The 23,025-nt window shown below is 38.3% G+C and overlaps 1 protein-coding gene across 4 annotated transcripts in view; it reads left to right on the top strand.

Annotated features, from left to right (window-relative positions):
• Nucleotides 1-314: 314 nt before the first annotated feature.
• The window catches only part of CTNNB1 (catenin beta 1), a 40,605-nt gene continuing 17,894 nt past the window's right edge, over nt 315-23,025 (top strand). For 3 of the 4 annotated variants that reach the window (XM_045903991.2, XM_045903992.2, XM_045903990.2), the window contains exon 1: nt 315-523. The gene's annotated coding sequence lies outside the window, so the exon portion shown is untranslated. Of the gene's footprint in view, nt 524-1,269; nt 1,294-23,025 lie in introns of those variants that run through there. The other variant, XM_064589542.1, reaches the window with a different exon arrangement.

Raw genomic sequence — 23,025 nt, 5'->3', positions numbered from 1 at the left:
GCCGGGCTCCGGACAGTGGAGGCTCAGGGTGGCGCCCTCCCTCAACCCCCTGGCCTGCGACCGCCCGGGCCTCCCCGCCTCGGACCACGGCACCCTCGCGGGCCGCCCCGCAGAGCGGCGCGGCGGGATACCCTCCAGGCTCTCCCCCGAGGAGCGGCCGGGGAGCGAGCGGGCGCCCCGCCCCTGCCCGGGGCTGTCGGACAGCGGCAGTCGCCGGCGGCGCGGGGACTACTTTTCGCCGCTCGTCCGCGCCCCGCCCCTTGTCCTCGCACGGCGGAACGCTCCGCGCTGCGCCGGTGGCGGCAGGATACAGAGGCCACTGCGCGACTTATAAGAGCTCCTTGTGCGGCGCCATTTTAAGCCTCTCGGTCTGTGGCAGCTGCGCTAGCGCGGCCCTAGAAACAGAGAGCGAGGGGAGGCGGAGACGAGGAAGGTCCGAGGAGCAGCTCCAGTCCCCGCCGAGCCGCCACCGCAGGCCGAGGACGGTCGGACTCCAGCGGCGGGAGGAGCCTGTTCCCCTGAGGTGCTTGGGCACTCCTTTCCTTACCCTTCCGGGGCTGCCCCCGCTCCCTCTTCGGAGCCAAACTTAGTCGCGGGCGCGCGGTGCCGGCGGCGGCTGGGAGCCGGGCCCGGCGCGGCGCGGAGGCCCGGGGTGGGGAGCGGGGGGTGCGGGCTGGGGGCGCCGAGGAGGCGGCGGGGGCGGGCCGCGCCCGGGGGGCGGAGGGCGGCGGCCGGGCCCGGGTTCCGGTCGCGCTGCTTCTCGGGGCCCCGGGGGCGCCGCTGGCGGGGAGGGGGCGACGCGAGGGCGCGTCCAGGAGCTCGATGGCTGGCGGGGGCAGGCGCGGGGGAGGCTGTGGTTTCCGTCCGGGACTCCGGCCGCGGCCGAGTTTGGGGGAGGGACCCTGCGCCTCGGGATGCTCCGGGCCGGAGTGGGGGGCGGGGTGGGGTGGGGACGGGGGTGGGGGGCTCCGCCTTCCCAGCCCCAGCGGGGAGTTGGGGTACGGACGCTGGGCCTGGGACGCCACCCAGGTCCCATCTGCCGGGTCGATAGGGCCAGTAGACTTTGTTCAGATTTCCTCTTTCGTTCTTAAGGACAAATTAAGAGAATTCTTAAGAGAATTGTTTTTTGTTTTTTATGCCACGCTTATGTGAGTTTGGCACTGGCGCTTGTTTAGACCCAAGCAACTTTAAACCTTAGAGGAACCAAACTACTAGTGCAGACGGTGCGATGCGTCAGTAGGGTTTGCACATATAAATCCGTGTGCTGCACCTATATTTTCTTGTACCGTGCAGGTGAGTGAAAGCGGCATGCAACGTACCGGGAGTCTTTTGGATTTATGGCGGTGGGTGTGAGACCCTAGTAAAAATAGGGGCGGGGGCCAGGGCGACTGGCTTACTGTTTCTTATCAAGTGAACGGCGGGATTCAGCTCCTGAGTGCTTCGAGAACCTTGCTGGGAGAAATGATTTATTCAAATACTTTTATGGCAGCTAAACATGATTTTTAGAGCACGTTTTCTTTTCATCAGAGTGAATTGTTCCCTCGCTACGAAATTGACCAAATAATTGCAACTTCTTTCAGTGTTTTGTCTAGGGGGAGGATTTTGAACAGAGACTTTGAAAGTTCTCAAAGCCTGCTTCTGAATCCGCGAAACTTAAAAGCTTTGGCAGTTGGGTGTAGTTGTTTCCTTCGTTTTCTGTTCCCTTTTGGAGGGAGCATTGTCTCCATACTTTCTATCTTCCAGACATCTGTGGTCTCCCCTCCCCCCTGAGTTTGTGAGTGGTGAATGAAGAGAGACTGGCCTGCTGGTATGCAGAGGTCGGCAAAAGGAAATCGAGGAGTGGTTTTAGTGAAATGAGAGCTTTGTATCATGAATAGTGGTGGCTTAGACTAGACATCAACTTGAAGAGACGGCTATCCTTTGATAAAGTCTAGGCTAATGTTTTTCAGATCGCTGAAGTTATAACGTATTTTGTGTGGAATTTAGGAAGCCATTTCAGTATTGTCAGTTGGTAAACATTCAGGACCTTTAGATATCTTCGTGTTAACTTGTCTTCATCCTACAAAATAGTAGACATAGCTTGAAATGTCTTTACATAACGCTACCGTTAACTATCTGCTTAAATTAGTGACATAAACTTTTACTTTGGAGACTGTTTTGGGCCTGAGCAACTGAGGCTGCTGCAGTATTTATTTTACTTTCACATTCTCTAGATTTAAACAAAAACCATTAAGGTTTACTGGAGAATATCGTTTCTCAAAATTTGCTTAATTTGCACCCAGTATTCATTACTTTGACCCAGTCTTTGTTCTGAAGGCCATGTACAAGGACAAGGCCCTAAAGTGATTGCAACAGTAACTTGAAAAACTTGCAGAAGACTATTCTATAGGATTAAAGGAATGCTGAGACTATTCAGGCCTGTAGTCCTTGAGGGGGAAAAAATGCACTAGGAAGTTTAGTATAGCGTGCAACTTAGAGTCCTTGTGGAGTCCTAAGCTTGAGACTCTCCCAGAGGCTGGAACATTTTAAATAGCTTTCAGGGAAAACTATGTTTTTAAAATAAGGCGGTTAATAAAAAAGTAAAACATTTACCAGTGTTCAAGTGTCAAGTATTCAAGAGTTTTCTTTCTTTTGAACTAATTGTTATTAGTTATCCTTTGCCAAGATTATTATGTAGAGTAAATGTATATTCCAATATTAAAACTCATCAAACTGAATTGAGCTTCGTACTGTTACTAATCATGACTAGAATAAAAATTGTTCATATATATGAAGTTTTTTTTGTGTGCTTGTTTTCATAGATACTTCCCTCCCCAAATAGGAAGGGAAGACATGAAGTAGGTAAATTTCTCAAAGGGTATTTTAAGATGTAGCACTTACAAAAACTATGTGCAGATACCCTTTTTTGTTGTTGGGAGGGTGGGAAGAGGAGCATAAATATTGTTGAAACTAGGGATGTGGATAATTCAAAAGTTTGAATGTCTTTTTTATAGTTGTAAGTAGCAGTGAAATTATAACCCCCCAAAATGGACTATCTATATTCAGCCAGATGAAACTTTTGTGTTACTCAAATGAAAGAAAATGTCCAGTTACGACATGATTTTGTTTTTCTTTCATAGTTTACTAGTTGTTGATAATAATTGCAGATGAGTAGGTGGTAAATTTTAAGTTTGTACTTTGAGCTTGGTTGGAAGTATGCTTGATTGCTAACCCAGGGTGGAAGGGGTGAATGCTTTTTGTGTAGGACAAACTTCTAATTAAAAGTATTACAACTCTTGTGTAGTGCTTCATATTAACTTGTGACCTTGTTTTTGAAAACATTAGTTGTATTAAGTTTTTCTTGCAGCTCTCTTCTTGTTGGGAATATATCTTTTGTTGAAATAGCTTGACTAAAAACATTTTTATACCATAAAAGTAAATAGTAAACATAGACAAGGCACTATTTCGTGATTATTCTAGAGCATGTAGCTGTTGCCTCCTGTGCCCTCAAATAGAGGATACTGATTTGCAGAATCAGTTCTCATTCTTTAACAGACCATTGTTCATGTAATACGTTCTAATTGTGTGATAGATAACTAGGCTAATAGGCTAAAATAAGTATATACTTCTCAGGCTCCATGAAGAGAAAATATGTGATTTGTGTTGCTTGAAAATGAGTAGGAATTAACTCGTATAGTTTTTCATCATTTAAACTCAGGAGAAAGTTCTTTATTTCCTCTGTTTACTTAGGAATGCTGCTTGTGTTTTTGTGTTTCATGCAAGACAGAGCTTGACTTAGTTTGAAACCTAGATCCTTTGAGGCCTGAACCCTGTTATCCTTAAAAGTATGTATAAAATCTACTTTCCCTAAAGAAAGATGCTCTTGTAACAGAGAAAGTCAGCTACATTAGGAACCCTTTTTTTAAAGTTTTACTGCCTTTTTGAATTTGTTAATTGTGGGCATCTTTTTTTTTTTTTTTTTTACAATTTTATTTATTTGACAGAAAGACAGCAAGAGAGAGGGAACACAAGCAGGGGGGAGTGGGAGAGGGAGAAGCAGGCTTCCTGCTTTGCAGGGAGCCCGATGTGGGGCTCCATCCCAGGACCTTGGGATCATGACCTGAGCCGAAGGCAGACACTTAACGACTGAGCCACCCAGGCGCCCCTCATCTCTTCTTTTAAGAGACGTTCCCCACCCCCAGAGTCTCCCTCAAACCCGATGCAGCTACAGAGTGAGAGTAGTGTTAGGGCATGTTTTCATTCCATGCTTTGGTCATGTTGAGTGCCCTCCAGTGGATATAATGTAATGCTTGTGATTTTTTCCCCCCAGCAAGTTTGTGTGGAATATATTTTTGAACGGTTCTGATGAGAAAGCATCAATCAAGAAACCTTTTGAATTCTAGAATAATTTATTCATATCAATAGTGATCATTAAAAGATTGGCTTGAGAAAATGTCATCTCAACCAATATTTGTAGGAGAAAGATCAAAGTTAAATTAGGGATTACATTTAATGTAAGCCACTTTAAGTAGGTTAAATATATCATGATGATAAAACCAAAAACTCACTCTAAGAATTTGGGGGTGAGGGATCATGTGTTTAGCTGTCCTAATGAATTACAGAAACTAAAGTTCTCAGAAAAAGTTAATCAGATTGTCAGTGTGTCTCAAATAAAGTACACAGTAAAACATGAGTAAGTGCTCAACTGAGTTATATTATCAAGGAGTATGTCTGTGTTCGGAACTAGATAGAAACAAAACTAGCTCGGTCAGTGTATATGAACTCTAGACTATAATGCCCTGGTTACTATAGGCTCTCATTGTATAAGGTTGTGGGTGGTGATGTATTATGCCAATATTTTGCCCTTTAAATTTTTCAATAAAAACCTTTCTCCCTGCTCCTGTAGTAAAGGTCTTATGTTTCTATTAGTAACATTTTTTTATGAATATACTTGTTTCAGTTTGAATTCTGATTAGTAACAAGAATGAAGTGTATTCTCAATTAACTTTTGGAAGTCAAATGTTAATTTTATGGAAAATTAATTAGTTCAGACAAACTTTAAAATGTTGCCTGTTTTCCATAATGGGTGGTTGAAATGAAATCGAAAAGTTGACAGTAGGGGAGGAAAATGACAGTATCACTGCTCCATTTTGCTCTTGGAATTCAAGTAATTTTTTGAAAACATTGATAATGATTTTTGACTAAGAAATACTGTTAAGAGTTTTTTTTTTTTTTTAAACACAAAAAGAATGCCTTGTTTTTATACAAATGGTTATTCAGAATGGATTTTTTTTCCCCCCACAATGGATCATTTTTGGAATTAGTAATGTTCAAGTAGATTCTTAGTATTTGCATCATTTATTGTCTCTTAAGGCTGAATAGCAGCTGTTCCAGTTTTCCAAAATTTTTACAAGATAGGAGAGTGGATTTGAAAGTTCTTCTAAAAAGTATGTGCATACAGCTTACAGAAAAATTCTGTTAGGGACTTAATTTATCTCTGAAATTGGCTGCTTGTCTTTATTATTGTAACATAAACATTTTGACATTCAAGATAAGTAACTAAAGTAAGATTGCTTTCATAAGCCATATAGGATTGGTCTTCTATTACATTGGCAATGGCTACTCAGTGTTTCTAGGACCATTTGGTACAGGGTAACTGGGACTGTGTGGAATACAACAAATTGGAGAGTACAAATCCCTTCTAAGCAGCCAATCTTCAGCAGTTCCAGCTGTTGTGTGGGAATATAGTTCATGTTGCCACATCATCTGATTTTTTTTCTTGAGAGAAGCAGGAAATCAGATTAATGTGCATCTTTTGATTTGCACATGTTGGTGAATGAAATTCATGTTTTAAGACACTATTCAGCACAAATTAAATACACCTACTGGCAGGATACTGCCAGTTTGTAACATCCGCAGTAGTCCCATTTAGAGTACAGTTCTTTGTGATAATGATTCTACTAAATGAGGATGATATGAATCTGTGGGTTCATATAACATAGGAAATAAGATTGTTAAACTATTAGGGTCATGTTTAGGCACTTGGAAAATACCTTCTATCACTTGATTATACATTAGGAACTTAAAAGCACTTTTTTTTTTATTATTCTTATGTTAATCCCCATACATTACATCATTAGTTTTAGATGTAGTGTTCCATGATTCATTGTTTGTGCATAACACCCAGTGCTCCATGCAGAATGTGCCCTCCTCAATACCCACCACCAGGCTAACCCATCCTCCCACCCCCCTCCCCTCTAGAACCCTGTTTGTTTTTCAGAGTCCATCGTCTCTCATGGTTCGTCTACCCCTCCGATTTCCCCCACTTCATTCTTCCCCTCCCGCTATTAAAAGCACTTTTGTATTATTAACTTGTTTGTGAAATCTGGGAAACTCACACTTGAGTTTAGGAATTATAAGATAGTTTTGGTCAAAGAAAAGGAGAAATAACAACTTGGTCATCTTAATTATAGTTTTTTAAAGAGCATTTTTAAAAGAGATTTCAAAACTTAATCTGTGAAGATATTAAAAATGCTGGACATGTTTTGGTTGTGTGTACATAATCATGTCAGCCTGAAATTTTATTGATGTCTTTAAATCACGTCCTGGTTTTTATCTGAAGTCTTCACTTTTAACGGAAACTATTATCAGACCAAATCCAAAACTTAAAAGCAAAGTTTAGATAATGAAAAATTAATTGAATATAAGTTTTACTTAAATTAATGGCATGCTATTACTTGGGTAGAATAAATTTATGCAGGCAGTTAAATAGATTTTGGTTAAATCTTTTTGTTGCTAGGGCAAAGTTTTTCATTTCTGGAGTTAGAAAAGTTGGGTGTTTAGTCTGCAAGCTACATGTTTAAATGACAAGCTATGTCTGGACTGAAAATGCAGTGCATAGGGCAACATTGATTATAAAACGCAGTATCTGAGAATAGTGCTACAGTTGTATTTATATGATATGGTATAGAATACAAACAAAACTGATCAGTGAACTTTTCACAAAACATTTATCTCAGAGGTGCTTACTCCTTGGCCTATCCCACTGCCCCCATGTAACTTTGTCAAGCCACTGTAAAGTTTCTCTTATAATATTCCAGAAATTTCCTGCCTCTGATTTCTTATGAACTTGTTGAAAAGGCTCCCTCCCCCGCCCCAGCAGTTTGCATAGTGTGAACAGCTGGATGATGCTGAGGTGAAAATGCTTCATAGCACTTCCCATTTTTTCCCGTATTTATTTGTCTCTTCATTTCTTCACTAATGTTCCCACAGTTTTACTTGTGATTTCGTAATTCACCTGTTGCTGTACTGTTTCCTTTTAACTGATTTGTAACAGATAGGTTAAACAATTAGTGAAAAAAATTGGGGGGAGATATTTTTAACCTGTTTAAGTTCTGTCAAGTTCATCAGTTCTCAAGGCATACGAACCATATCTGTGATTAATAAGTCTTACCGTGAATGCTGGTAGCTGATCTGACTTGGAAGTAAAAGATGTGCAAAGGCTGTAGGGTTAGTTTAATAAGCTTTTATTAAAAGGGTTTTAGGATAGCTGGAATAATTGTGATGTATGTGTATGTATATACACACATTTTATTGTACATTTTTCATATAAAAGTGTGAGGAGTTAGATTTACTGCAAAATTTCTTGGGAATGCAATTTGAAGATGATCTTAAATGATTGTAGTAATTTGCTGCACTGAGGAGTGGTTGTTGTAAACTTTTTTTTTTAAGTATAATTAAGTGGTTTGGGGTAAGGATATAGGGAGTGAGTTTGTCTTTGAAGTTTGCCATATACTAGATGAGTGCCATATGTGTAAAACAGGAACAAGGGTTTCTTGGAAATATTTTCCAGTCTAACTGTGGAGGTTTCCAAGTGGTGTACCATTCTACTATGTAGAAAGTACTGGCTTAGACAGTTATTTTTCTGAGCTACTGAAAGATTGCAGCAATGTCAGACATTACTTCTGTCTACCTAATAGTTCATTTAGATGCAAAAGTAGACATTAAATGTTATAGGAAACCTAGTATGCATGGACATGTAACTCTTTCGATACATTTGTAAGTTTAGTCTGTTTTCTGGCATTTTGCTGAATTCTGCAGTTTGGTTTTTAAGTCCAGCTATTTTATTATTTTTTTATTATCGTCTGTTGAAAAAAACACGTGAGACTATGAAATTAGGTTTATATTGTTCTAACTTCTAGTTATGAATATTTTGTGTGATCCATTCATGTAGTAAAACTGTTACTCTCTGATAGTTGTCCTGTAGGTCACTATTTCCTGCCTTAAGTCATCTGTCCTTTTTCCTGGGTCCTGAATCAGAGTGCCAGTCATTCTGTTTCCCATAGAATAAGAAATAAGAGGCTAGAAAGTTTAAGAAATTAAGAGTCTGGAACACCTAAAGATTGGGGGTCACTCATGAGGCAGAGTAATGATAGTTAACTTAATATTGCTCAAAAGTGGAAGCTGGGAAGTACTAAAATTGGACTTTTTTTATAAGAATACTTAATAATCATGTTTGAAGAATACCCTGACTGTAGGCTAAAGGGCCTCAGATTTCTCCCTTTGCCATTATACCCCAGATTGTATTCCATTTCTCTAGAAAGCTCCAAGACAGGAAGACTATTTAACCTCCGCTCTTCAAATGAGTCCCCTCTCGCCCATCAGAAGCTAAGCAGGAACTCCTTCACCACCCTATCTATCAATCTGCATCAAATGTCCATCTTTAAAATGGAGGAAAGAGTATATATCCTGGTCAGAGGCCAGTCCTGACTCATGCCTTTTCAAGGACTTTGTTCTTTTAGTTATACCTAACTTTTCTGTGTTAGTCATATCCCTCCAGATTCTAATCCCATTGTTTTTTGTTGTTGTTGTTTGTTTTTTTTGTGGGATTTTTGTTGTTGTTGTTCTCCATTGCCCACTTTTTATCATCCTCAAATTCACTTATTGTGCATTCTATAACTCATAGTCATCAGGAGACCCCTTTTATTTTCAGTGTATTCTGGGAATGTTCCCTTCTCTTTCTTAATCCCACTGTAACCTAGCCTCTCTCCTGATAATGCTACTTCCTTTGCAGCTCTCTCAGTACCTTTTTGCACAGCTTTTACTACTAAACCAAGAGGTAGAGAAAATGTCTTTGTTTCTCATTGTCACGTCTTAACCATTATTTTCCAGAACTTCAAACTTTGACTCTCATGCCATCAAATTATACTACCCACTACCACTCTATTTTAGTCATCTACCAACTTTCCTGGGGAGGTGTTGGGATGTTTGAGAAAAGAAGAAAAAGTAAGGAGGGTCATCTCCTTCCTTCCTTGAACACTATTAGCCTGGCTCACTGTCTTCTTTATTTCTGTCATAATTCTTGGTGATATCAGTGTCCATGTCAACAGTGCTACTCAAAATGTCGTCTGGTCTGAACTGTTAGTTACTAGCATGGATTATGATAAAGGGTTTGTGCCAGAATATAAATAACCTGTCACTAAATTCTTCTTGATAAAGGACACAGTGTGTTGATTTATAATCTGGCGCAAGCTCCTTATGGTGTCATGGTCTGGCTCTTTGAGGAACATTGATATAAAAGATGCTTCCAATATTCTGGGCTATTAGTTCCTTGATTTCTTCTTCAGTGATCTTATTTTTCAATCTAATTCATCCACGTGTTCCCATTTCATATCCTAGAATACCTTGTCTTTTATCAGTAACTATCCCCACCCCAATCTCATTTCACGTGTCCCACTGTCTTATTCCTCTAGTAAATACTTCCAGTTCCAACAGCCCTTCATCTCCACCAGAAACTACAATCTCTCCATCTAAGCTTTTCAGTATCCCCTCACCTTCACTTATACCCAGTTGAAATTTCATGTTGAATAATAATCACTTTCTTATATATACTCTCAACAGTTTTGTTCTTCTCTGGCTTCATGCCCAATGGTCCCTGGTCTATTCACCCTCTTTTATGATTCTATTTTTCTTTTTCTCAAATGTCCCAGCACCTCCTCCCCTATCCTCACTCATCTAATGCCCTTGCTTTCTATTTCACTAAGCATATTGAATAATTGAAAGAATTCCTGCATGCTCCCGTATTTGTGACTCTGCTCTTCACTTTCTCTGTCACGGTGGATGAACTTTAGTGTTCCAAGATAAGGACAACCAGTTCATTTGTACACAAGATCCCATTCCCTCTTGGTCTCAAGAATAGTATTACTCTTTGTCAGTCTCCCTTCTCTTGCATCATTGGTTTTTCCTTCTCTACTAGCTCTTGCCATGAGCATACAAAAATGATTGTTTATCTCATTTTAAAACAGATTTCTCTTCCTGTCTCCCCTTTCACCCACCACCTACACAAAATACCTTGAAAATTCTGCTTATATTCACTCTCCCTTTTCTTTTGAACCCTACCAACAACCACTGTTATAAATTTCCATTCCTCATTTCATTTAACCTATTAGTAGCATTTTGCACAGTTGGCTTGAAATGCTTTTTCCTTTGACTTCTAGGCTACCATGTCTGCTAGCAGTTTTCTTCGTACTTCACTGGTGGTTCCTTCTTAGTCTCCTTTGTTTTTTCTGTTATCTCTGACCTCTTTGTTGATGTGGCTGAGAGTTTAGTTTTAGGACCTCTCCTTTTTTGTCGTCTAAATACACTCCAGTCTCATAGCTTTAAACAGATAACATTTATTTGCTGATAACTTCCAAATTTATATCCCTAGCTTGGGTTTCTCCTCTGAACTCTACATGCTAATACCCAACTATTTTGAAAAAAATTTGGGGTGTCTAAGAAGCATCACAAACTTAATATACATGTAGAGCTGAGCTCCCAGTTTTCCATAAGGCTGCTTCTCTTGGTTACCATAGCCATGCCATTGTAATCACTTGCCCAGATTACTGCACAGGCCTTCTAACTGGTCTCCCTGCTTACACCTTTGTTCCCCTAAAATGTATTTTCAACACAGTAGCTAGAGTAATCCTTTTAAAGCAGTAGATCGTGTAACTTTTCTGTTCAGAAACCTCCAGATGCTTACCATCTCATTCAGTAAAAGCACAAACCCCTCTGTTCAGCACTCTCTTTATCACCTATTACTTTCCTTTTCTTCTGTGCCACTGTTACGTTTTTCCTCCAACTGGTGAAGCATGCTCCCATACCATGGCTCACTTCTTCACCTCTTTCGGGCTTTTTCTTGTTGTCCTGTCTAAAATCACAGTCCTTCCCTAACTTCCTATTTCCTTTCTTGCTTTATGTTTCTCCTTAGCCCTTATCACTCTGTAACATAATAGATAACATAATATAACATTTGTTTTGTTATTTTCTTTTTTCTTAGCCTACTAGGATGTAAACTCCAGAAAGACAGGGATTTTTGTCTGTGTCCTTGAGTGTTTTCTTCCCAATGCCTACAGCCATACTGCGTAAGTAAGTTAATTGGTAAATGTGTGTTGAGCGAGTTCTGTCACCTCATTTGGATCATTCCCAATAGCATATAGGTATATCCCAGACCTTTGCAGAGATGGTTCCTTCTTGTCATTTATGGGTCATGTTCAGGTATCATTTCTACATTGAGGTCTTTCCTGTTCACTCATTTTCATTTTATCATATTATTTGGTTTGTGGCACTTACTTATAGTCTGAAGTAACATTGTTTACTTGTTTGTTCTTTCTTCCTCTCCTGGTCTTGTCTTAATTTTGTATCCCTGGTACCCAGAAGAGTGTCTGCAAGTTACAGGTGGTGCTCAGTAAAGGTTTGTTGGCTGGGTGAATATTCTAGACTTGGACACCCTTTGTTCTGCTCCAGCTAATGCCCCTTTTATTTCTGTGCTCCATTTCACAGTGTGTTCCTATCCTATGGACATGTCTCCGCTTTTCATCTCCCATTCCAGTTCATGCTCTGCTTTCATTTATTCCAGTGAATATGCTCCACTGAGCTCACTGTTGGACTTGCATGTTGACCAACTATATGGATACTTTTTAGCTTTATTCTTGCTGGACTACCCAGCATTTGATACATATATTTTTTATTTTTATTTATTTTTTTCTTTCTTCCTTCTATAACAGCACTCACCAGTAGAATTTTCTTTTCTTTCTTTTTTTTTTTTTTTAAGATTTTATTTATTTTTTTGACAGAGAGAGACATAGCGAGAGCAGGAACACAAGCAGGGGGAGTGGGAGAGGGAGACGCAGGCTTCCCGCAGAGCAGGGACCCCGATGTGGGACTCGATCCCAGGACCCTGGGATCATGACCTGAGCCAAAGGCAGACGCTTAACGACTGAGCCACCCAGGCACCCCTCACCGGTAGAATTTTCTGTTGTGGTGGAGATGTTCTACATCTGTGTTGTCCGGTATGGTAACCAACAGCTACATGGGGCGATTGAGCATTTGAAATATGGCAATCTGAAGAACTAATTTTTAATAAAATTAAATGTAAATAACCACATGTGACAAGTAGCTACCCGTATTGGACAGTGCAGTTCTGGAAATACTCCCCATTTTTTTTTCCTTTGTTGCACTAAACTCAGTATAACAACCTAATTGCTCAACCCAGATGCCTAAGATTCTTCTTTAATTCCTCTTACCCTACTTTAAGTTCTCTCATTTATTACAACCCGTCTGTTGTTTCTATTTCCAAAGTATTTCTCCAGTGTAGCTATTTTTAGTGCCTAGTTATACTACCCTAGCTTAAGCCACCACCATCACCTGGACTATTTGCTATAATTTCTTTACAGGTTTCCCTTTATTTCTTGTCCCCTTTTCAGTTTTTCCCATTATAACAAAATCAGCTTTTAAAAACTCAATGGGCGCCTGGGTGGCTCAGTCAGTTAAGTATCCAGACTCTTGGTTTCAGCTCAGGTCATGATCAGGGTCCTGGGACTGAGCCCTGCCTTTATCTTCATGCTCAGCAGGGAGTCTGCTTGAGATTATTTCCCCATCCCCCCTCTTGTCCCTGCACATGTGCAAGCGTGCTCTCTCTCTCTCTCACTCTCAAATAAGTAAATAAATAAAATCTTTAAAAACTCAGTGGGATTTTGTTATTCAGAGTATAACCTTTCATGGACTTTCAGTAGCACTTAGGGAAAAAAAAAGCATTCTTTACCAAAGGCTAGAGAACTCTACAGGATCTGGCTATTTTCAGCCTCATCTCATTGCACTCACTTTCTCACTATAATTAAACACTGGTCTCGAGGTTTCGTTCTTAAACGTGATCAGGGCTTTATTACTCTGGGCTTCTGCACATGTTACTTCTGTTTCTGGAATGTTCCTGCTCTGCTCCTTACATGCTGTCTCTTTTGCGTCCTTCTTCGGGTCTCGGCTTTTGAAGGTTACCTTCAAGAAGCCTTTGGCCACTATAAGTAGGACCTTCCACTTGTCCTTGTGTCATTCCACTCCCTTCTCCTACTTGTTACTTAGTTATACACATTTCGCTCTTTCAAGGATGCAAGGACCATGTCTGCTTTAATCGCCACCGTCTACCCAGAAATGTTATACCTTTTCACATGTAGCATTTGCATAAACAGTTGTTGAATAAATGAAATCTACACATACGTTGTATTTATGCCATTGGTATTGCTATATCCTTGAACTTTTCAGTAAATGAAGGAATTGTGGGGAAACTTGTGGAACAGAAAATCTTGATTAACATCACAAATTGGCAAATCGAGAAAACAAAGAACATAATATACCATTGAGGCATTCATATATACCTCCAGGTTATGACTCATTTACTGGTGTATTTTTGGGCTTAAAATAGAGATTTAGAGCTATTCCTTGAAGGTTTTTTTGTATTGAGATAATGAAAGTAGTCACATTTTGAAAATAAAAGCTTCCTAGCTCACTCTACTTTCTGTAATATTCTGCTATTCTTCCTAAATATAAGAGAGCCTCATGATTATGAAACCTGTTACTACGGTGAGGCTGTCAAAGGCAGCAAAAATGTCCTTCTGTTTGGGAAAGTAACATAAACTTCATAGGCGTGGTGAGATACAGAAGGTTGCTAAAGATTAAGAAGAATCGGGGCACCTGGGTGGCTCAGTCAGTTAAGCATCTGATTCTTGATTTCAGGTCAGGGCCACACCCCCTCTTGTGCTCACTGTCTCTCTCAAATAAATAAAATCTTTTAAAAAAGAAGGTTACAGTAAGAATCTGTGTTGTCTTAATGAAAGGTGTTTCTTAAAGAGCTGACCCTGTGGTTACTCTGTGGAGTCCCATTTGTTTTATTATTTAACTTGAGTTGCTGACCATTACATACATAGAGTTGGATATGGTTCATCTACAGCTGTAGCCCTTTGCTGGGGGTAGCAGTGTCAGCAACATGTATGACACTTTAAACAAATTTAAAAATGCAATGCCAGGGTCCCATCCCAGCCCTACTGGGTTAAAGAACCATGGGGATGGAGCGGAGTCCTCTGTTTAAATTTCTAGGTTAGACTCATTGGAAGGATCTGGTAGCCAGTTTAAAGGGTCCTTCAAGCAAACACGGAGATCTTTAAAAAAAAGACTTTAAAAGGCATACATATATTGAGGCCTAATTCTAGTTTAGTCCATACCTGGTGTTAATGGCCGGAAGTGTTTTTCCCAAATAAATGGTCTTGATGTGGCTTTCATATGTCATTTGTTCCAGTTTTGTTTTTCACATAAACTGTTTCTGGAGGTACAGGCAAAAGCAGTGTGTGACCTCTCAGCAACCTGTTAACTTACTTAAAAAACGCTTTCTCTTACTGGGTCTTCACATTTAGGTCTAATGTACTTAATTAAAAATGTAAACTCAGTTGCCTTTGGTTTGTTCTCCGTGAAAGTATGTAATAAATAGGTGAGGGGATGGGCAACTACTGTCCTCCACCTGTTTTTGTATGGCCTGAGGACTAAGAATAGTTCTTATATTTTTTAATGGCTGATTAAAAAGTCAAAAGAAGGATCAGATCTCATGACACGTCAAAGTACATGAAATTGCAAATGTGTGATTTCCATGAGTAAAGTTTTACTGGAATACAGCCATGCTTGTTTGTGTACATACTGTCTGTGGCCGCTTTCACACTGTGATAGAGTTGAGTAGTTGCAACAAAGATCTTTTTTAAAAAAACATTTTTATTGTTGGAAGTATAGTTGACATACAATGTTGTATTAGTTTCATGTGTACAACATAACGATTTGACAGTTCTGTACATTACTCACTGTTCATCAGGATAAGCATAGTCCCCATTTGTCACCATACAACGCTATTACAATATTATTGTATTACATTGTCTATGTTTCCAATGCTGTACTTTTCATCCCTGTGATGTATTTATTTCATAACTGGGAAATATATATGTGTATATGTATAAAACTGAGAATTTGTACCTCTTAATTCCCTTCACCTGTTTCACCCATCCCTCACTCCTTCCCTCTGGCAACCACTAGTTCTCTGTATTTATGAGTCTTTCTGCTTTTTTGTTCATTTGTTTTTTAGATTCCACATACAGGTGAAATCATATGGTATTTGTCTTTCTTTGTCTGACTTAGTTCACTCAGCGTAATTCCCTCTAAGAGGTCCATCCATGTTGTTATGAATGGCACCGATTCCTTTTTTTTTTTTAATGGCTGAGTAGTATCCCGTTGTGTGTGTGTGTGTGTGTGTGTATCTTTATCCATTCATCTATGGATGGACATTTAGGTTGCTTCCGTATCTTGGCTATTGTAAATAATGCTGCAGTAAACATGGGGTGCATATATCTTTTCCAATTAGTGTTTTCGTTTTCTTTGGATACATACCTAGTTGTGGAGTTACTGGATCATATGGTATTTCTACTGTTAATTTTTTGAGAAACCTCCGTATTGTTTTCCACAGTGGTTGCACCAATTTCCACTGCCACCAACAGTGCACAGGGGTTCCCTTTTCACCACATCCTTGCCAACACTATTTCTTGTCTTTTTGATACTAGCCATTCTGGTTTGTGTGAGCTGATATCACATACTGGTTTTGATTTGCATTTCCCTGATGATTAATGATGTTGAGCATCTTTTCATGCGTCTGTTGGCTGTCTATAGGTCTTCTTTGGAAAAATGTTTATTCAGGTCCTCTGTCCAGTTTTTAATTAGATGTTTGGGTTTTTTTGGTGTTGAGTTGTGTAAGTTCTTTATATATTTTGGATACTAATCTTTATTGGATATATCATTTGCAAATATTTTCTCCCATTTGGTAGGCTGCCTTTTCATTTTGTTGGTGGTTTCCTTTGCTGTGCAAAGCTTTTTATTTTGGTGTAGTCCCGTTTTATGGCCTACAAAGCCTAAAATAATTACTGTCTGGCCCTTTACGGAAAAAGTTTGCTGACCTCTGTTTCAGATATATGTTCTTTATAAATGAATCCTTCATGTTCCTAAAGGCATTTAAGAAGTCTCCTAGGTTATATATAATTGTTTTTTGGTTATCTCAGCCTTTGTATTATTTCATTTGTCTTGCTGTCTAGTTTTTTTGAACATCTTTCTTATTGGCACATTCAGTCCATCAAATCTTTAAAAGCTTGGTATGTGCTAAGCACTTTGGATACAATGAGAAAACTAAAGATAATAGCCCCAGCCCTCACCGTGTTCACACATTGAACTTTTTTTTTTTTTTTTTTAAGGTCTCTGGGCTGTATGGTGGGAAACTCTTACAACAAGTGAAAAAGAGGAAGGTTATTGCTAAGGGGTATAAAGTAATGCATTAATTACTTCTAGAAGTCATTGAGTCCCTTGCTGTTAATTCTGCCTATAGCCTGAACCTAGAGATTAACATCTGGAGACTTTCTTGAAGTAAACTCTTACATCTCCTTGGAGTAATAAGCTTGTGTTTGAAAATTTTGCATTTTCTTGTCAGCAGTAGTGCCATCTAGCTAGGCAGGAGTCAAAGTATGAAGTATGTAGTGAGTCGCATCTTAGATTGTTTTGTTTTGTTTTTTCCCTATAGTCACTGTTCAAAGAATGTAGTTCTTTTTGCTAACCTTTCTCTTGCATTGATCTGCAGCATTGTTAAATACGAATTGTTCTTAGCTTTCAGATGGGGGTGGGATATATGATTTGATTAAAATTTCATGACTCTGAGCTTAAACATAAGACCTGGATTTGGATTTGAATTTTAACTGATCAGTTTATTAGCTATACTCTTAATATTAACTGCTCCTAGTCAGGCTTTTAATCTGATAATTTGGGGAATGTTGTCTACTTTATGAGGTTTCTGGAAACATTCAATGGGGTAACATTAGACTCAGAACTCAAGTTACTAAGCATTTAATTATGATACATTGTTAAGTATGTCAAGGGAAAAATTAGATGTTTACCTGATATTACAAGGCAACATCCTAAAATTATGCTGTAAAATATATTTAAAATAAGTCAGCCAAATCTGGCATTACTTTGTGATGCAGTTGATTCTTAGAATAGTGCCATTTTAATAGAACAAGAACTGAATGAAAATTTCTATTAAACTACTAAAAATAGGAAAATTATATAATTAAAATGTTATTTGTCTAAATACCAAAAAAATGCAGCGTTTGATTTCCTTGCTTTTAGAAAACATTATTTTTCCAAAGAATATGTCTTTTTTTTTTTTTGCCTCGAGGTACTAATGGTTGGCTGAGAAGGTTCCACATTTCTTTTGCAGAGAGTCTTAAAATAGGCCACTTAGCTTTCATACTTAGAAACGTTTCCTTAATGTTCAGTATCACTGGCTAACACATATGGGGCTAAATGATATATTTTCTTGGACATATATCATTTCTAATACTATTGTATTACATAAATTTAATTCTGGGAATGTATGCAAAAATCTTAAAATATGCAAATGTTTTGCATATCAGATATGTGTTGAAAATTTTTTTCCCTAAAACTATTCATTATTTTTAATGGCTACGTAGTTATCCACTACCCCTTCTCACTTGGGTGATTTACAATTAATAGTAGCTTCCTGATTGGTGTCCCTGCTTTTCTTTTGGCCCCTCACCCTCTTTTTTATCCATACAGACACTAGAGTGAATTTTAAAAGGCCTAAATCACAGTACATGCATCTCAGTGGCTTCCTAGTGCACTTTGGATTTTATTCTACATCCTTATTGACCTGGTCCTTTCCTCTTTTCATAGTTCCCTGACATCTTGTTACACTGGTGACCTTTTAGTACCTTTACCAAACAGCTCATAACCTTCCTTTGCACTTTTTCTCTGCATGAAGTGTTCTGTCCCGTCTTCAGGTGACTGGCTTCTCCTCCTCTGCTCAGATGTCCCTCCATCATCCGTCACTCTTACCGAGAGTAGCCTTCCTCCTCAGCCAGTTACTCTGTTCTCACCTTATTTCCTTCACAGCAGTTCTCTTTAAATTGTTTTGTTTTTATTAACTTTCTAATCATAGAATGCAAGCTTTACTAGATGTATGAGCTTGACTCTGACTCTGTTATTCACTGTTACTGCAGTGCCAGTAATATGAAAGGTGTTACGTATTTGTTCAATGGATGAAAATATATTCTATTTAATAAATTATTTTTTATTCATTCCCTTGTTGATGAGCATTTGGGTAATTTCCAGCAATTTCTATGACTGCTTCACTGTGCAGACCTCTTGGCATACTTCTGTGAATATTCCTGCATAATACATTTCTGTTTTAAAAATGGAATTTTAAAGTGAGAGGGTATTTACACTTACATTTAATGGGTAGTGCCAACTTACCCTCCAGAAAGTTTCTGCCAGTTTAACTACAGTTAACTCTTGAATAATGAGATTAGGGGCACCAGACCCATACAGTCCAAAGTCTCTGTATAACTTTGACTCCTCCAAAACTTAACTTGCTATAGCCTACTGTTGATAGGAAAAAAAAAAAAAAAAAAGCCTTACTAATAACATAAACAGAGGATTAAGACATTTTTTGTGTGTTGTATTATATACTGTATTCTTACCATAAAGTAAGCTAGAGAAAAGAAAATGTGAAGAAAATCGTAAGAGAAAATACTTTTATTACAGTACTGTATTATTAAAAAAAAAATCCATGTATACAAGAAACAAGTGTTGGCAAGGATGTGGAGAAAATGGAACCCTCTTGCACTGTTGGTGGGAAGGCAAACTGGTGCAGCCATTGTGGAAAATAGTATGGAGTTTCCTCGAAAAATTAAAAATAGAACTACCATATGATGCAGTAATTCCAGTACTGGGTATTTACCCAAAGAATACAAATACACTAATTTGAGAAAATATTATGCACCCCTATGTTTATAGCAGCATAGCCAAACTATGGAAGCAGTCCAAGTGTCCATTGATAGATGAATGGATAAAGAAGATGTAGTTTATATGTAATGGAATATTATTCAGCCATAAAAAAGAATGAAATCTTGCAATTTGCAACAGCATGGAGAGAGCTAGAGAGCATAATGCTAAGCGAAATAAGTTAGAGAAAGACAAATACCATATGATCTCACTCGTGTGGAATTTAAAAAACAAAACAAATGAGCAAGAAAAAAAAGGCAAACCAAGAAACAGACTCTTAACCATAGAGAACAAATTGCTGGTTATCTTTACTGGTCTGATAAGCAAAATAAATGAGTTTCTATTCTTTTGTGTATATTTATTGCTTGCTTTCTATTTTTCCTTTGAAATGATGGTTCCTGCCCTTTCCCTGATGTTTTTTTCTTACTGATTTGTCCTTAGTTCTTTGTGTACTGTGGATATTAGCCTTTAATCTTATTTTACCTGTCTTGTGTCCAGCGTGTCATTTTTTAAATTATTTTGTATGTGGTGGGTTTTTGTTGTTGTTGTTGTTGCCTGGAATTTAAAAATTTTATGTACACACACAAATAGTCCAGAGTTTCAAGCCATACTTCTGTTTGGCTTCTTACCATCATGTATTTCTATATATACCACCCTTGCTTATATATATCTTGTTTTATCTCATTGTTTTGTTTGATTTCTTACATGTAAGTATTTGATAAATGTAGGTTTAATTTTAACATAGTGAAATGAAAATAGATGAAAAAAGGATAAAAGAAATGTTTTTTTCGAAGACAAGCCCGTTTCCTGATACTGTTAATCACATAATCCACCTGTCTCCCGCTACTTGAAGTATCACCTCTTTGATTTATTAAATTGCCATATTATATCTTGGTGTTGTGTGATTACAGTAGTCTCTTACCCATTCATATCCCAATTATGCAATTCTTTAATTGCTGTGGCTGTTGATTTATAATGTATTTTAGTATCTGATAGAATTGGTCCCTTCTCATAGTTATTTCAGTTTTTTTTTTTTAATTATCTTTATACTTCTATTCCAAATGAACTTAAGAACCATTTTCAGTGCTAAAGAAATCTGAGAATTTGGGGGACTACATTAAATTTATAAACTAAATTAGAGAAAGCCAACAATATCTTATTAATATAAAAGTTTTCCAGTCAAAAAACATAACTCCATTTAATCTTGTATGTACTTTGTTTTTATTGTTGCTTTCATGAATGAGATCTTTTTGTGATTATATTTTTCTAACCTATTTGTATATAAGAAAGTAGTTTGTACGGGCGTCTGGGTGGCTCAGTTGGTTAAGCGACTGCCTTCAGCTCAGGTCATGATCCTGGGGTCCTGGGGTCGAGTCCCGCATCGGGCTCCCTGCTCTGCGGGGAGCCTGCTTCTCCCTCTCCCACTCCCCCTGCTTGTGTTCCCTCTCTCGCTGTTTCTCTCTCTGTCAAAAAAATAAATAAAATCTTTAAAAAAAAAAAAAAGTAGTTTGTACATAATGGTCCGTTTTATTAAAAATCTAGTTTAACTGTGAACTGCTTTCTGTGCAGCCTTGTCACACTGTAACTTAAAATGGGTGTGAAAGTGTCTCTAGAGTGTTATAGAAAGTCCTCAAGTTAAAAAGTACTTAGCTAATCATCGTTTTGTGAACTCGAAAGAGAAACAGGATTTTCAGTTTCAGGATATAATGGAAACAGACCCTCCCACATCCCACATAGCTTATAGTCTTTAGCCTTCTAAAATAGACTTGTAGCCTGGTTAGCTTTTGTGACTGCTGCCTCTTTAAGGAGACACAGTATTTATTTTATCTTCATCTTTGAGACTTGAGTTTGTTAGGTTTAGTTGGTTTGACAAAAATGTACATGAAATACTTGTGTCTTTTATGGATAGTTCCATTTTAATTGTTTGAAAATAGTAAAGTACAAAGATTTTCTCATATTTTGAAATCATATTTGGAGTTTACCTGAAATGTTCATTTCCTTGTTTTATTTTTAATCAGTTATTTTTGCTATGCAAGATATAGAGAATAATGTAACAGTCATGTACTCATGGGTGACCCAGATTAAGAGATGTATGTATTTTTGCTCTATATATTTGACTTTAAAAAAATGCTGGAGAGTTGAAGGCATCTTTAATACCCTTCATTTCTGATTCTCTTTGCACCCAGGTATTAAGCTGGCATGTAATCTTTGTACTTTAACTGCATCAACAATATCAACGACATTAAACATTTTTTTAACTTAGCTGGCATAAAATTGTATTTGGAAATTATAAAAATGTGCCTGTGTAGATAAAGGCTGTTTCCTATGTACTTTGAGATAGCTGTGTTTTAAAATATCTGTCTTTTTGGTTGCTTAGATTAATATAGGCTAAAGAAAAACTATCTGCTTTTTGTAGTGGTTTGTTCAAAGTGGATAAAGTGAAAGTGTGTTTTAAAACATTATCTTTTTTTCTGAAGGATCCAGACTGTTTTAGGATTACGTTACTGACCAAAGATTCTGTGTGAAGCTACTCATTGGTGAGACTAAGGATATATCAGAGTGTAAAGAATATTACCATAGTCGATTATTTTAAATAGTAAAATCGTATTTTCGGATATACACAGGAGGCCTAAATATGCTATACCAATGATTATTCAAGGAGCTTCTTATATGTAACATATACATGTATTTTATAAAAATATAAAAGGACAGGGGCGCCTAGGTGGCTCAGTCGTTAAGCGTCTGCCTTCGGCTCGGGTCATGATCCCAGGGTCCTGGGATCGAGCCCCGCATCGGGCTCCCTGCTCCGCGGGAAGCCTGCTTCTCCCTCTCCCACTCCCCCTGCTTGTGTTCCCTCTCTCACTGTGTCTCTCGGTCTCAAATAAATAAATAAAATCTTTAAAAAAAAAAAAAAAAAGGATCTGGCAAGCCGAAAAGGCTACATGTGGCAAACAAACAAAAGAAATTAAGCATGTAATTTCAGAATTTAGAAAAACTTGCAGGTGGTGTGTACATTAGATGGATGGACATGGCTACTACAGGTTGTCCTGAGGTAACAGTTGATGCTCCTCACACCTTGCTTGGTAGGCGGCCACTCGTATGGGGCCTTCTGTGGAAAATTGTCTGCTTATGTTCCCTCAGTATTATGGAGCTGTGTAACAAAGGCCTTATAAATTGTTACCCTTTTAACCCAGTAGTTGGAGCAGTCCTCCTGGAAGGTAAGTGGAAGAAACTAAGAGAATCGTTTATATGCAAACATTTTTGTTCAGCATTGTTTGAATAGCAAACTAAATGGGGGAGGACTAAATATTCAAGAAAGGGAGATTTGGTTAAATTACAGTACAGACCTATGATACAGTATAGATGAAAATATTTTGTTAGGGTCTACAATACAAGGAATTGGTTTTTGTATGTTTATATTAAAAGAATACCGATAGTAAATTTAATAAAATACTGAATATACCAAAACGTCATTAACTGTGTTTCATTATGATGGGAACGATAAGGAAAAATATCATTTTATACTAAGCATATATATGTTTTACTTTATAGGTAGGGTAGAGAATAGGGAAGACAATAAAATGAAGGAGGGAGAGAGAGAGATCATTTGGGAAATGTCCTAATTTTTCTTAGTCACAGTTCATATTCTAGTAGCGATTTTTTCACCTATGTATTTAAAGATAATACAAAGGGCATTAATGTTAGGCGTTTTGGAGGAGCAAAAGTGTCATTAGGTATTTGTTTTTTATCGGCTGGTAAAGGGAGATTCCTCTCAGAATACACAAAGACATAGCTGAGGAGTAAAAGTAAGAAGGAAACTAGAGTGAGTTGTGATTTAAAAGTGTTACTGATGAATGA

The sequence above is a fragment of the Mirounga angustirostris genome, unplaced genomic scaffold, assembly GCF_029215605.1.
Source record: "Mirounga angustirostris isolate CCGP_5_RB_7025 unplaced genomic scaffold, mMirAng1.0.hap1 SCAF_1, whole genome shotgun sequence".
NCBI classification, from domain to species: Eukaryota; Metazoa; Chordata; class Mammalia; order Carnivora; family Phocidae; genus Mirounga; species Mirounga angustirostris.
This window is presented reverse-complemented; position numbering and strand designations above follow the sequence as displayed.